This window comes from Ruditapes philippinarum, unplaced genomic scaffold (genome assembly GCF_026571515.1).
Source record: "Ruditapes philippinarum isolate M1 unplaced genomic scaffold, ASM2657151v2 ctg308_1_1_1_1, whole genome shotgun sequence".
Lineage (NCBI taxonomy): Eukaryota > Metazoa > Mollusca > Bivalvia > Venerida > Veneridae > Ruditapes > Ruditapes philippinarum.
Genome location: NW_026855874.1, coordinates 318,142 through 333,149, shown reverse-complemented (window position 1 = coordinate 333,149; position 15,008 = coordinate 318,142). Strand labels below are relative to the sequence as shown.

The 15,008-nt window shown below is 33.2% G+C and overlaps 1 long non-coding RNA gene across 1 annotated transcript; it reads left to right on the top strand.

Moving 5' to 3' along the window:
• Window positions 1–3,935: 3,935 nt before the first annotated feature.
• LOC132744687 (uncharacterized) lies at window positions 3,936–7,229 on the top strand. Its single transcript, XR_009627738.1, has 4 exons — window positions 3,936–4,721; window positions 6,523–6,600; window positions 6,768–6,867; window positions 7,099–7,229. It is a non-coding gene; the product is annotated as an uncharacterized LOC132744687 (long non-coding RNA).
• The last annotated feature ends 7,779 nt before the right edge of the window (window positions 7,230–15,008 follow it).

The following is a 15,008-nucleotide window of genomic DNA, read 5'->3' as shown; positions in this document are numbered from 1 at the left end:
AGGGGGGGGGGGTTTATATGTTATACCTGGATGTAGTGGGAGAGTCTTTTGTCACATTTTTAGTTGATTAAATGTAACTATGATTTTTGGAACATTGTTTTTGTATAAGAAAGGGTTGATCAAGTGTAGCCATGATGGAAATGAAAATAAAGATCAATGAAACTTTAAAAATGTCTGTTGTACAGTAAATGAGCCAATTTTTCAAGAATACATAAACATAACAATACATGTGAATATATGCTCACAATGTTCTGTAAACATCAGAAAGTCAAGGACACAAATCAATATAGTGGGGGAAATATGTTGTGGTTTAGAACTGTTTCATTATTAAAGAGAAAATATGTAGCCGGCCGGATAGCTCAGTTGGTTTTCTGACAGTCATGGGTTCAAGTCATGGTCAGGCAGTTTCAGTCAGGGTTTAGAAATGGTTTTTCAACTGACACATGTTTGATTCATTTAACAGATTGTATTAAATTTGAAATAGACTAAAGCAGAATTGCATGATACTTTTAGATCTACAAAAGGCATTTGATACAGTTGAATATACTGCATATGAAGAAGAGTTCTTCTTCTTCTTCATGAAACTTCAAGCATCTGCCATAGGTAATGACATTCTTACATGGTTCAAGTCTTATCTCTGATAGACAGCAGTTGGTGGATGTGGCTGGTACTCATTCTACTACTGCTCTGAGTACCTTTGGTGTCCCCCTGAGGTTCAATTTAGGTCCTCTTTTATGGCTAATATATGTCAATGACATGTCCGCAACCCTAAGCAATAAGCTTTTATTATATGCTGATGACTCAGGTATCCTCATATCTGAAGAAATTCTCTCTTATGGCATGAGTCTTATAAGATTGGTTAATTGACTATAAATTGTCTTTGCATCTTGGCAAGACAGAGTCTATTCTTTTTGGTTTAAGTTTCAACTTAAACTGGGCCTAGCCTTCAGGTCACATGTAATGGTACTGCAATAAAGTACACATATTTTGTTAAGTATTTAGGTGCAAAACTTGATCAAATTTTTTGGCGTCGCCTTTGATGCTTTGCATCAATGCTTTTCTTGTTGACCATATTTATATTATTTTGTAAATTGTTTATACACTGAATAGGTTGAAAAGCATGTCACTGACCCATACTAAACTGAATTCACAGACATGCATGATTTCTTTTTGTGTTATTACAAAGAACTTCAACCATGAGATTATCTAACATTACCATTATGAAAATTCCAAGAAGCGAAGTTTGAACATCACATAATTTACAGAATAAGCACAAACCTTTCTGTCCCTGGACCTTATATGTCCATTTAAAGTTATGTGTTCCAACTTCAAAAGCCTCATTGTCTTTTAATTGATGCATGTCAACGTCATTTTCTCCTCCATAGATTAAGAATACCTGAAAACAGATAATATTCTATAAAAATTTTGAACATGCCGTTTTGATTTAAGTTTTTTTAATGCACAAGTATTGTGTTGTTACTTTGAAACTATTTACAAAAAAATTGATGCAACAAATTTGATTACAATAACAGGTTAATAAAAGAAAATAAAAAACGAGAAATGTGTCGTCACGCCCTGGATGCCCCCGCATGCAGCCGAAATTTCAGATGTTATAATATTTAGTTCACAAAATATTTGTTTTTCATTTTAAGTTCAAAGCCCTTAAAACTATTCAATGTTAACACAAACCATTTTCATACAAAGTTCTAGGCAATGAAACTATTCAGTGTAAACCTTTTGTAAATTGCATATTGCATATTTGTAGCCAATTAATGACTACAAATACACTTCCACAAAAGTATGAGTTCTGAAACTGAAAATTCAAAATTTTTCCAACATTCAAGAGAGACAGATTAATCCAAATATATATTAACATGCAAGTGTACATAAAAACACAATGCCCCCACAGCCACTGCCTCGACACCATCTGTCTGATTCCGTTGCGATTGCAATTTTCTACTAGAGTGAAGGGCCCCCTTGACAGACATGTAAGTCTCGAAGCCCTAGGCTCAGTGGAACGACTGTGAGAGCTCGGCGCGCGCGGCCCATTTTCGTTGTTTCGTCCATATTAACATGCAAGTGTACGTAAAAACACATCGCCCCACAGCCACCTGCTAGCGACCGCTGGCTTTCCATAGCAACCAGTGAACCACCTTAGCAACCATTGACTTCCCTAGCAACCAATGACTTCCATAGCAACCAGTGACACTTCATAGCGACCACGGACTACCGTTGCAACTTGCAACGACCGACTCCCTACAGCAACCAGTGTCTCGCATAGCAAGCAGTGACTTCCCGTGGCCACCATAGACTTCTTAAGCACCCAGTGACTGTCCGTGACTACTAGTATCATTGATTTCCCACAGCAACCACAGACTTCCCCTGGCGATCGCTGACTTTCCACAACAGCCATAACCTCTCCATAGCGACCGCTGGATTTCCATAGCAACCAGTGAACCACCTTAGCAACCACTGACTTCCATAGCGACCATTGACTTTCCCTAGCATGCAATGACTTTCATAGCAACCAGTGACACTTCATAGCGACCACGGACTACCGTTGCAACCACCGACTCCCCACAGCAACCAGTGTCTCGCATAGCAAGCAGTGACTTCCCATGGCCACAATAGGCTTTTTAAAGGGACTCCACTGAGGTTTTTTGACATGACGGGACTGGAAACATTTTTTTAGATTATTACTCCATTTGATGTAGATCTATACTAATAACTTATGTGCCAAATTTCAGATCATTAGCTCGCTCCGTTTTTCCAGAATGATTATTATAATAGTAAAAAATGACCCAAAATTGAAAAGCGTTTAAACGCTTTTCATTCAAATCGGACTGAGAATAGCGCAAAAATATGATTTTAAATGTATTTCTTGTGTATTTCTTAGTTATACTTTATTTATATTTCTGTTTAAAATGCTCAGGTTTATCTATGAGAAAAATTAAAATATTATGTTTTAGGCTTATAAACCTAAGTGGAGTTTCTTTAAGCACGCAGTGACTGTCCGTGACTATCAGTGACTTCCCACAGCAACCACTGACTTCCCCTAGCGACCACTGACTTTCCACAACAGCCATAACCTCTCCATAGCGACCGCTTGCTTTCCATAGCAACCAGTGAACCACCTTAGCAACCACTGACTTCCATAGCGACCATTTTCTTTCCAAAGCAACCAATGATTCCATAGCAACCAGTGACACTTCATAGCGACCACGGACTACCGTTGCAACCACCGACTCCCCGCAGCAACCAGTGTCTCGCATAGCAAGCAGTGACTTCCCACTGCTTCGAAACCATCCGTCCGATTCCGTTGCGGATTCGATTGTGTACAAGTGTGAAGCAAGCGATGGAGAGAAATGTAAGTCTCATAGCGCTAGCCCAAGTAGAACGTCCGCGAGAACTCGGCGCGCTCGGCCCGTTTTCGTACATTTATATGATACCAACCGTGACAAAATGTGTTTTATATGTACATGTGTGTTATTTAGTAGTTTTAATGTATAACAAGATGTATAAGTTAAATAAAATGAAATTTTCTTCTTCTTCTTCTTCTTCCTTCTTCTTCTTCTTCTTCTGCTTGTAAATTTGTTCATATTTTGTAGTCATTGAAATTCTCTGGATAAAATTCCATTGGGGAAGGATGTTCAATTTGCTGTTTATTGTTGAGGGGCTTTTCGAGGGCTGATTTTGTTATGTCGCAATTTTTATACAGGTGCTTTTGGTCATTTAAAATTATAACCAACTGAGGGGCTTTTGGTTAAGAACCTTTTCTCATCATTCTTTATAAACTGGTGAACAAAATATCACGGTAGGGAATCACGTGACTTTTACGGTTACTCGTACAGACAATATGGCGGCATAAAAACCTCGCTTCATATGTGTTTTTCAGGTAATTCTTTATTATATCCCTTTTACTTGCATACGAGACCTGTTGCAGCCTACGCGGAATAAAGAATTGTTGCCGCCTATACCTTATTTTCCACCCCTGTGCTCATAGCTTTTACAAACACTCAAAAATTCAACAGGAATTTTCAATGTTAACAATTATTTTTCAGGTAACTTTCACGCAATCTTTGTATTTTTTATTAATTTGATTAAACCACGCCGAGTTAGCAAAGAGAAAATGTTCATAGAATTTCTTTATTTGAAAATGTAAATATTAGGCATGTTAAATGTTGACTGGTCATTTTCAATTCCAATACACGAGGGAAAAATGATTTGGGTAACGGCCACGCAAACTTTTATTGTTGATAACTCCCACGCAATATTTTATGTGCAAGCAATATCTATGCAGGCTATAGCCTAGATATTGATTTAACAAAATCATGATCGATGTATTTAGCCTTAAACGTTCATAGAATTTTGAATAATATTTAAAATACCGCCAAAAGGTCCTGGATAGAATTAAGCGCCTATGGGTAGCAGAATACATACTCACGTAAATATATTAAATGAAGTTTCGATATAAAGATATAGATGAATTAATCGCAGAAATTGAAATAAAAGTCTCAAATATAAGAAGGAGGTCGATTTCAGTTTAAGCACAATTACAGTTGTCATTTTTCATAGTTTGCAGATATGGACGGTTGCAGCTCGGATATTGTTTGTGGATAATGTTGGAAAACATTTCGTTCATGGACAGGTCTTAATGACCATTTAAACTGGCTACTCGGCACAGGACCTTGTAAACGTTGTTGCAAATCGAACTGTCACAGGTATGGCATTTTACTGTTAATATTAAGATTTTAAAGACATTCAAATCATTTTATCACTTAGTCTCTTATGTAACCAATTATTTTTAAAATTAGTGTCTGTATTTAACATAATTATGTTTTTTTTTAATTCTAAAGCAAAAAAACAAAAAAAAAAACAACAACAACAACAAACCAAACAACAAGAGGGCCATGATGGCCCTTAGTCGCTCATCAGAAACAACTGCTTTTCAGTGTTGGATTGTCAATATATTCTAATATTAAATTTGAGCATAGAATATGTTTAAACAATGATTTTAAGAAATGCCATGACCTGGGGCATTTAAGCTTTAGCTTAAACGGGACCAATCAAATTAATATGAGCAAACTTGATAAAAGACTACCAAAGAATGCTGCAGACAAAGTTTGGTGATCATCAATCAATTAGTTCTCTACAAATAGACATTTAACGGTATTTCTATTTTTAGCTTTAGTGGCCCCTAAAAGGGGCTAATCAGATTAATATAAAAGAGTACCCAAGAATGCTACAGACAAAGTTTGGTGATCATCCATCAATTGGTTCTGAAGTAGAAGATATTTTTAGCTATCGCGGACCCTAAAAGGGGCCAATCAAATTAATGTGAGCAAACTTGATAAATGATTACCCAAAAATGCTACAGACAAAGTTTGGTGATCATCCATTCATTAGTTCTACAGGAGAAGCTGTTAAAAACATATTTCTATTTTTAATTTTAGTGGCCCCTAAAAAGGGCTAATCAAATTCACATGAGCAAACTTGATAAAAGACTACCCAAGAATGCTACCGACAAAGTTTGGTGATCATCCATCAATTATTTCTGTAGAAGAAGATGTTTAAAGGTTTTTCTATTTTTAGCCCTAGAGATGCCTAAAAGGGGCCAATCAAATTAATATGAGCAAACCTGATAAAAGACTTCCCAAGAATGCTACTGACAAAGTTTGGTGATCATCCATCGATTAGTTCTGTACAAGAAGATGTTTAAAGGTTTTTCTATTTTTAGAAGACGATTGTTGACGCATGATGACGGACGATCGACGCCGGAGCATCCCCGTTTGATACTATAATAGCTCACCCTGAGCCTTCGGCTCTGGTGAGCTAAAAAAAAACAACCCTAAAGCATATTAGAATGGGTCTTTTTTTACAAACTAGGTAATAAAATCTAGAGGACTTATGTTTGATTGTTATTTTAATACTAACAGTAAAACCCGTAACGTTTCCGATTTGCTGAGCTATAAAATGTTTTACCACAAAAGTTATAAGGTCCTGTGCCGATGTGGTCATTCCGTGAATGAAATGTTTCCCACATTTATCACAATCAATATCCGAGCTGGAAACTTTCATATCTGCAAAATATGAAAAATGTCAACTGTAATTATACTAAAAAAAGAAATACAAAACCTCCTTCTAATATTTGATACTTTTGTATTAAAACGCGACCTAATTGAATGATTTGGGTTTGGTAGGCCTTACGCGAAGTTATTGATGTCCTTGGCAATTTGTGATTTTACAGGTCATGCCTTTTTGAAATTTATTTATCGTATTATTGTAACCTATAAGCAGATGAAGTGTTATTCGGCCCATATCAAGAACGTCCCAAGACGATTCGTCAATCTAGCTGTATTTATATCTTAGTGATAGTAAAAATATGCGTGAATTAGTTTGAAAAAATCATTATATTCATTGCATTATCGACACAAATATTGATTAAACTGTTCTTTAATGTTAAATTTTAAGCTTAATTGTCGTGAATTTATAGGTAATAATAAATCTATTTTTATATTCTAGATCCTGGTCCTGGCTGAAATTGAGAGTATTGCAGCTGTAGTTTGTATACCATACATTTCACATGAAAAGGACTGTCAGGTTTGTTGAATTGAAATTCTAATATTTAATATATATATATACTTCTTAACAAAGTATTAAAATTGCAACTACTGGACATTTATCTTGTCTTAATAATACATGTATATTATTTTTAGAATACTTGTGTAACATTATTAATATAAAATTTACATATTTGTTGTTTTCAGGATGCTGCATACAATGGTCTTAGCTAGAGCCTAGAATGAATATTTCTTAGGAATATGCTGCAAGTAACTGAAGGGGAGCAGTGTTTCTTACCTATCATAGGTGAGACTTCTAAATAGCTTCTTTTAAAAAAGTTTTTGCTGTTTTATGTACATTATTTGCTGTCAATATGGAACTTCAGCTGTATCTTAATTTCTATGCTGTTTTATTATGTAAATCTTAGAGATAATCATTTTAAGATAAAACATATCACTAATTTAAGTTGATTAATTATATATATATTTAAGATTGACCAAGTCACTTTTAATAAGTTACTTCTTATTTTATTTGCAGAAGCAGTAAGAGACAGCCAACGAAGTATTCAAACACCATATGAAACACTTAAGACATACCAGGAGAGATCTAGAAGAAGTACTAGTAGTAGAGTGGAACAGATTGTAGCTTAATTCTAGCTAAAAAGACTTCTTAAATCGTTAAAATTAAAGCTGCATTTAAACTGTCTTTTTTTGTTAAACAGTTATACTCTGTTACTTTGCTTTATATTTAAAATTGAAGTATGTTTGAAATGACATTGAAACTTTAACGTTGTGCCAACGTTGAATTTCAACGTTGTTTAAACTTTCAAATCCGAACATAAATCCAACGTTATTTCAACGTTAAAATCTGACCATAATTCAACGTTGTTAAACGTTTATGTGCCTGCTGGTTTAATTCTATCCAGGACCTATTGGCGGTATTTTAAATATTATTCAAAGTTATTTGAAAGTCTGAGGCTAAATGCATCAGTCATGATTTGTTAAATCAATATCTAGGCTAAAACCTGCATAGATATTGCCTGCACATAAAATATTGCGTGGGAGTTATCAACAATAAAAGTTTGCGTGGCCGTTACCCAAATCAATTTTCTCTTGTGTGTTGGAATAGAAAATGTCCAGTCAACATTTAACATGCCTAATATTTACGTTATCAAATAAAGACATTCTATGCACATTTTCTCTTTGATAAGTCGACGAAGTTTAATCAAATTCATAAAAAGTACAAATTTTGCGTGAATGTTACCCGCAAAATAATTGTCGACATTGAAAAATCCTGTTGAATTTTTGAGTGTTTGTGAAAGCTTTGAGCACAGGGGTGGAAAATAAGGTATAGGCGGCAACAATTCTTTATTTCGCGTAGGCTGCAACAGGTCTCATATGCAAGTAAAAGGGATATAATAAAGAATTACCTGAAAAACACATGTGAAGCGAGGTTTTAGGCCGCCATATTGTCTGTACGCGTAACCGTAAAAGTCACGTGATTCCCTACCGTGAATATAGAAACTTATCAGCGTATCAACACGTATAGGAAATTCCATGTAAATCAACTTGTTTCATAAAGAAACAATTCTACTTGAATGATGCGCAATTAAAATACAATGTAGATTTATTTTGTCATGTTTGAAGAATCCGTAGCCTATAATTATAATGAAATAACAAATAACAAAAGTATAACTTTAAAAATACTCGACCTGATTTGTAGTATGTGAAATTGTTCTGTGGAGTAATGTTCATGCTAAATGTTTATAAAAATTTATGCGTAAATTTGTAAAAATGCAGCTCTCTTTTCTTGTAAAAAAATACTTAGCGAACCTTCTTTGCTTAATACTACGTGTCTTGTCTTTTCAATTAACGGATCAGCATTGTAATTACAGTGTAACTTCCGAATTCCGGAACTTCTGAAATCCGGAAACTTCTAAAAACCGAACAATTTTTTCGGTCCCGATTTTTTCCCTTCTTTTTTCTATTAATAAAATACTTCTGAATTCCGGAACTTCTAAATTCTGAATTCCGGACGATATTTTCGTAAAATTAGAGTCAAATCAATGCAATTTTACCTCCAAAAACCGGAAATATCCAAAGGTGTGAAAAACATTGTAAATCGAGAATGTTTACCCTGCAGGAAGATTAAATCTCCCTATCGATTGTTTACCAATTAGCGGTGATCGTGTAATTTGACACACGTTAAAATCACAAACTGTGAAATGGTATGTTTGAAGTGATGCGGTTAATTAAAGTAATTTACGGCAGTCAGTTAATTTGAAGTGTTTATTAGCGGATTAAATGACAATTAGTTGGGACAATGTATGCATCAAACGTCTTTAGGGATTTTATTGCATTTGATGTACAAATCAATCAACTAGCATCGGACAATATGTAAGTTTATGCAGTTTAGGCACAGTAACAAAAACGAAAACGAGGCTCGAAAATATGGCCGCTTTTTTCAAATAGTGAAACTCGAAATGTAAAAAAAATTGGTGTTTGCGAAGAAAACTGGAAAATATTTGGATATATTGATTTGGAAACTATATTTGTTTAGTATCTTTGATAATACTTAGTGATTTTATGGAAATAATCGTGAAAATTTGGACATTACTGTGAAACTGTGAAAAAACTGTGAAAAGTCATGGCTTCTAACGATACTGGTAAGAAAACTTGCGGACAAAACATAAACAAAGGTAACCATTCAACAAACCCTGCAAGCTCGCCAGGGTCAGATGGTGTAAATAGAGCCCCCCAAAACAGTGCAACATTCATTCCACCTTATAGCGGGCTACAATATCCATTCTTGCCACCCTTCCACATTCCAGGAATCCCTGGGTATGCGCCAACATCAAGTCCTCTTCAGACATACAATTATGACAATACAAATTCAAATGAAACATTATATGATCTAATGCGACAAATGTCCAACAGTATGCAGTCTATGGACAGTCGCTTGAAATCTATTGAGCAAAATGTAGATAAAATATCAAAAATTGAACAAAATGTTGCTTACCTAAAAGTAAATGTGCAGAAACTCGCGGAAGAAAATAAATCCATGTCTACTAGAATAGCTCACACAGAAAACTCCTGCTCATATATAAGTGGTATTTCTGATGATCTGCTTAAGTCAAAAAGTGAGACCGAAGAATCTGTGAGGCAGTTAAAGGCAACCAACAAAAATCTTCAGTCGCAAATCGATGAACTCGAACACAAAAACAATTATTTAGAAAGTAAACATATAGACATGTATAATAAATGCCTCGACACACAATGCGATGTCCTGAAAAATAACCTCATTGTATTCGGTGTAAATGAGGCCCGCCGAGGATTTGACCAGGATCAAAATGCACCTAGAATTCAACCAGAAATCCCAGAAGTTACCATTAGAAAAACCCTGAAAGACAGTATACAAAACAATATTGATATAAACAAGGAGGCCCCAATTGACGTAGACTCCATAAAATTCTCGCAAGTGAAAAGGATCGGTGATCCTGTGAAAGCAGCAGAGTCGCATCGCCCGAGACCTATAGTGGCATCATTTGAATCATTTAGTGATAGAGAAAATGTAAGAAAAGCAGGCATACTATTTAATAAAAGTCAAAAACAGATTAAAATTCATGAACATTTCCCCAGAGAAGTAGAAGATCGGAGAAAAAAATTGTATTATCCTGCTCGAAAACTATCAGAACAAGATCAAAAGGTTGTGTTAGTCAAAGATCGTCTTTATGTCAATAATAAACTGTTTGACCCACAAACTTACAAATATACAGACAAATTTGGTAACACTAAATTTCTAGCAAAGCCACAGCCTCCGGCATACGGCGATAGTAACCGATACATCCATCCATCACATATTAACACTTCGGAAGGACCAAGTAATATCCCTGTACAGGGACACGCTCATTCACAAGACAATGGTTTCAAAAACACATATCGTTATAAACCGAGCATACAAAACCGGAAGCGTTTGGATTCTTCAAGACCTTTGGATTTCACTACCCCAAACCGGTATCAATCACTTGCGGTATTAGACCGCACCGACCAACAGAAACGGAAAGTTTGTTCCCCACTAGATATAGAGTTTGTAACAAAGCGTCTAGATGACAGTTCTTCACCGAGCTCCCACGCCACGACAATTCATGGAAACTTCTCGGGAAAAGAAATTCCGTTAGTTTCTTTATTAAATGACGAAATAATAACAGATTCAGTTAATGAGAATTTGCCAGTAATTACACCGCCCGCGCCTCAAATAGTGTAGGACAGATGTGGAGAGTCACGTGATCAATTTAGTGACCTAGTAAACTATTATCGCAGTCGACAGTGTCAGTTTTGCTATACAGCAGATATTGTATGTGAAATGCTTGAATGCACGTGTAAATTTTACCGTTTAAATAACATCTACTGTTTACAACTATTCTATGTAAACGCCTGTTTGATTTTGTATTGCACTTTTCATCGTATGATCTTCAATATACATAATCAATTTGTAGAAACGGCATACTATCACCCATTAGAATATAAAGCAAAGGGTAACCCGTCTAAATATGAATACCCCAACAATGTAAATATAAGAAATGATAACTTGTTTCCAATTGAATGGACCGGGACGCATACTGTTAATTTCTTACCCTTGTTTATTTATGCGATCACGTATTTTCAATTTCTCTTCTGTAACACACATTGTTTAAAAGCTCAATATCAATTATTGATTGTCATTCAGTACATATTTTATGTAATTAGCTATCTAAAATTGTGTTGCGCATTTTTCCTGACATATGCGTTGTTATTTTTCTTCTACACAACGTTAACAGATTTTCTCATGTATTTTTGTTACTACCACATAAATTTTAATATGATAGGACGTAAATTCCATTTTCATATCACCACCATATACTGTTTAGAATTGTTGAATCTAATGTTAATTTTACAAAATTTTGTATATTTTGGTGTGACTTTCTGTAGCGTAATTTACAATATGATTAATTTTTATATTCAAAATCAATCAATTGCCATCCACTTTTTTAAACATGTATTTTTGTCTGAGGTTACGGCATTACATTTTGCGGAGTACTTAATTAACGGTTATCATACTATAAGAGCAAAGATAGAATTATATCGATCTTGCTTTGAATTTTTGACATACTATCTTAATGTAAGAACAGTGCCATTTGGGAAAGAAGAATTATATTTTTTTGCTAATAATAGCTCTAACTGCCACACAACATGTGTTTGTAAATATGCAAAAGCAAACTTGAATAATAATTTATTGTGTATACCATGTTTTCTGCACGAGTGTATGTGCATGTACGTTTGCTCATTTATTCATCTGCATCAACATTTATATTATACTTTGTTAGAATTTGTTTATTTTTACAATGTACTTGTATTCTTTTTTTCAAATATGTATCACTATAGTATCTATAGCAGTAATGATTTTAAAGAAGCCCAACTAGTAAATAACATAGACGTAAATAAAAACAACATAAACAATAACAACGTAAATGATAATAATAATAATAATAATAATAATAATGATGATGATACAAATAATAATAATAATAATAATAATAATAATAATAATAATGATAATAATAATAATAATAATTATGATAATAATCAAATTGATGATAATAATAATAGAAGTAATAATAATGGAAATAACGATGATAGTAAAGGTCTACAGAACAATACAATATCAAATAAAATTAATTGTAATCTTTCATTTCTTTCGCTGAATGTTTGTGGGTTGAAATCAAAGATGAAATGTCCTGAATTTACTGAAATGCTCAACCGATATGAAGTAATTGGATTACAAGAAACAAAACTAAATGATCTGGATCATGTCGAACTCTCTGGTTACAAACTTCATTTTAAAACAGGAAATTTAGTAAACGTGCTTCAGGCGGAATCGCTCTTGCTTACAGATGTGCTTTGTCGAAATATGTAACTGTAATAGAATCAAAATCTAACCTTGTTCTTTGGTTATCTCTATCGAAAAAAAAACTTTTCAAAACTGAATCAGACATTTTATGTGGTGTGGTTTAACATACCACCTGAAAGATCAGATTACTCGGTCGAAGACCCGTTTTTTAGAGATTCAACTAGAAACTGAACAGTTTATCAGATAAATACACGTACCATTCATTGTTCGGTGATTTTAACGCTAGGACCAAAAGAACTAAACGACTACATTGTGTTAGACACCGACTTTTTTAAAATGCAAAATCTTCATGAAATATGTGATGAGTATAATGCGGAAATGCAAAAATTTGATAATGCAGAACATTTTGTCGAAGCGTCGTAGAAACTGTGATCATATTGCAAATAATTATGGTAACAGACTTATCGAATTTCTCCAGTTTAATAATATTTATATCTTAAATGGCAGAACAAAGGGAAACGAAACAGGAATGTTAACTTTGTAAGTCCTCTAGCACAGTAGATTATTTTTTTATGCAGTTCAAATATTTTCAAATATATAAACAACATTGCAGGTATTAGATTTCTGTCCATTGTTATCGGATGCTCATAACCCCTTTAAGTTTAACACTAAACATAGAATTCCTAAAAGTACTGAAACCGATTCTAACGATACTCCTGACATAAGATTATGGGATAACTCTAAAATAAATGAATTCGTACTTAATATAGATTTGAATGAAGTATGTAGACTATCAGATAAGTTGGATAATCAGGAAATTAAAGACAATTTTAACCAAGAAACTGTGGATAATATCATGTCAGATATTGCTTCTTTATTTCTTCGATCATCAAAAAAACATCTTTTGGTTCTATGCGCAAAAATAAAAACTATAAATAAATGAAAAATCGTCTGATTTCATCGACGTGGTTTGGGCATAAATGTCGAACTGCGCGTAAACAATTCCATAAGGCTAAATACCTTTATAAATTGCGAAAATCAGAGACAAATAAAGAAAAAACCTTAAAACAAAAAGTAAAATGTATAAAGAAACCATGAAACTTTTTTTATAATAAAGCTAAAAATAAAAATATAGATAAATTAAGAAAATTAAAACATTCTGATCCTAGAAAATATTGGAAAATTTTAAAAGGTAACAACAAAGAAAAAGTAGAGTGTTGTATTAATGAATTGTATTCTTATTTCAAAGAAAATAATTTTGCAAGCAATATAAGCGATCAAATACCAGAGGTTCACATTCAAACGCAAAATGCAGAAATAAATGAAACGATCAACTGTCCAATAACTAAAGAAGAAATATCAAAAGCAGTCAAATCTCTAAAAAAAATAACAAATGCATGTGGAATTGTTAATATTGTAAAATGAAACACATTAAATACTCGTATCAAATTTTTAAAAAACATTTACCTTAAACTATTCAATTTGATTTTAGACAATGGCACAATCCCGGAAATCATGGACCATTGGACTCATAAATCCAATTTATAAAATAAAAGGTGACAAATCCAAACCAGAAAATTACAGGGCCCATAACACTGCTCAGTTGCTTTGGTAAATTATTTACTTGCATTATCAATAACAGATTGACAAATTACGTTGAATCAAAATGATATTTTAACATAATTTCTCAAGCTGGTTTTTCGAAAAGGTTTTTCAACTCAAGATAATATGTTTATTTCTTCAACATTTAATTCAATATAATAATAATAACAAAAAGAAATTATTTTGCGCTTTTATAGACCTTAAACAAGCTTTTGATACTGTTTGGCGAGATGGTCTTTGGAATAAATTAGGTAATTATAATATCATGGAAAATGTTTCATTTTATTAAAAAACATGTACAATAATATTAAATCATGTGTTTAAATCAAATTCAACTGTATCAAGTTTTCTTTCCATGTAATATTGGTGTAAGACAAGGCGAAAACCTTTCGCCTTTCATGTTTTCTCTTTACCTAAATGATCTACACATTTTTTTTGACAATAATTACTAATATAAATGGAATAGTTTATACCTGATAGTGAAAATACAGATGATATGCAGACTTTTTTAAAATTATTTATCTTACTTTATGCAGATGATACTGTTATTTTAGCTAACAGTGAAGATGAATTACAAAAAACTCTCTGATTTATATGAAGAATATTGTGATGCTTGAATCTAAAGTAAATATTGAAAAATCTAAAATTTTAATTTTCTCAAAAGGAAGAATACCTCATCAATTCATTTTTCCATTTAATAATCAACAGTTAGAAAATAGTGCAAGAATATTAAGTACCTTGGAATATATTTTTAGTAGAAAGCGGATCATTTTTTAAATGTAAAGAAAACATTTATCTACACAAGCAACTCGCGCTATGTATAGCCTAATTAAAAAATTCAAATAGATTAAGTTTTACCCCATAGATTTACAGATTGACATTTTCAATAAAACAATCAAACCAATTCTTTTATACGGATCTGAAATATGGGGTTTTGGAAAATTATGATATATTGAAAA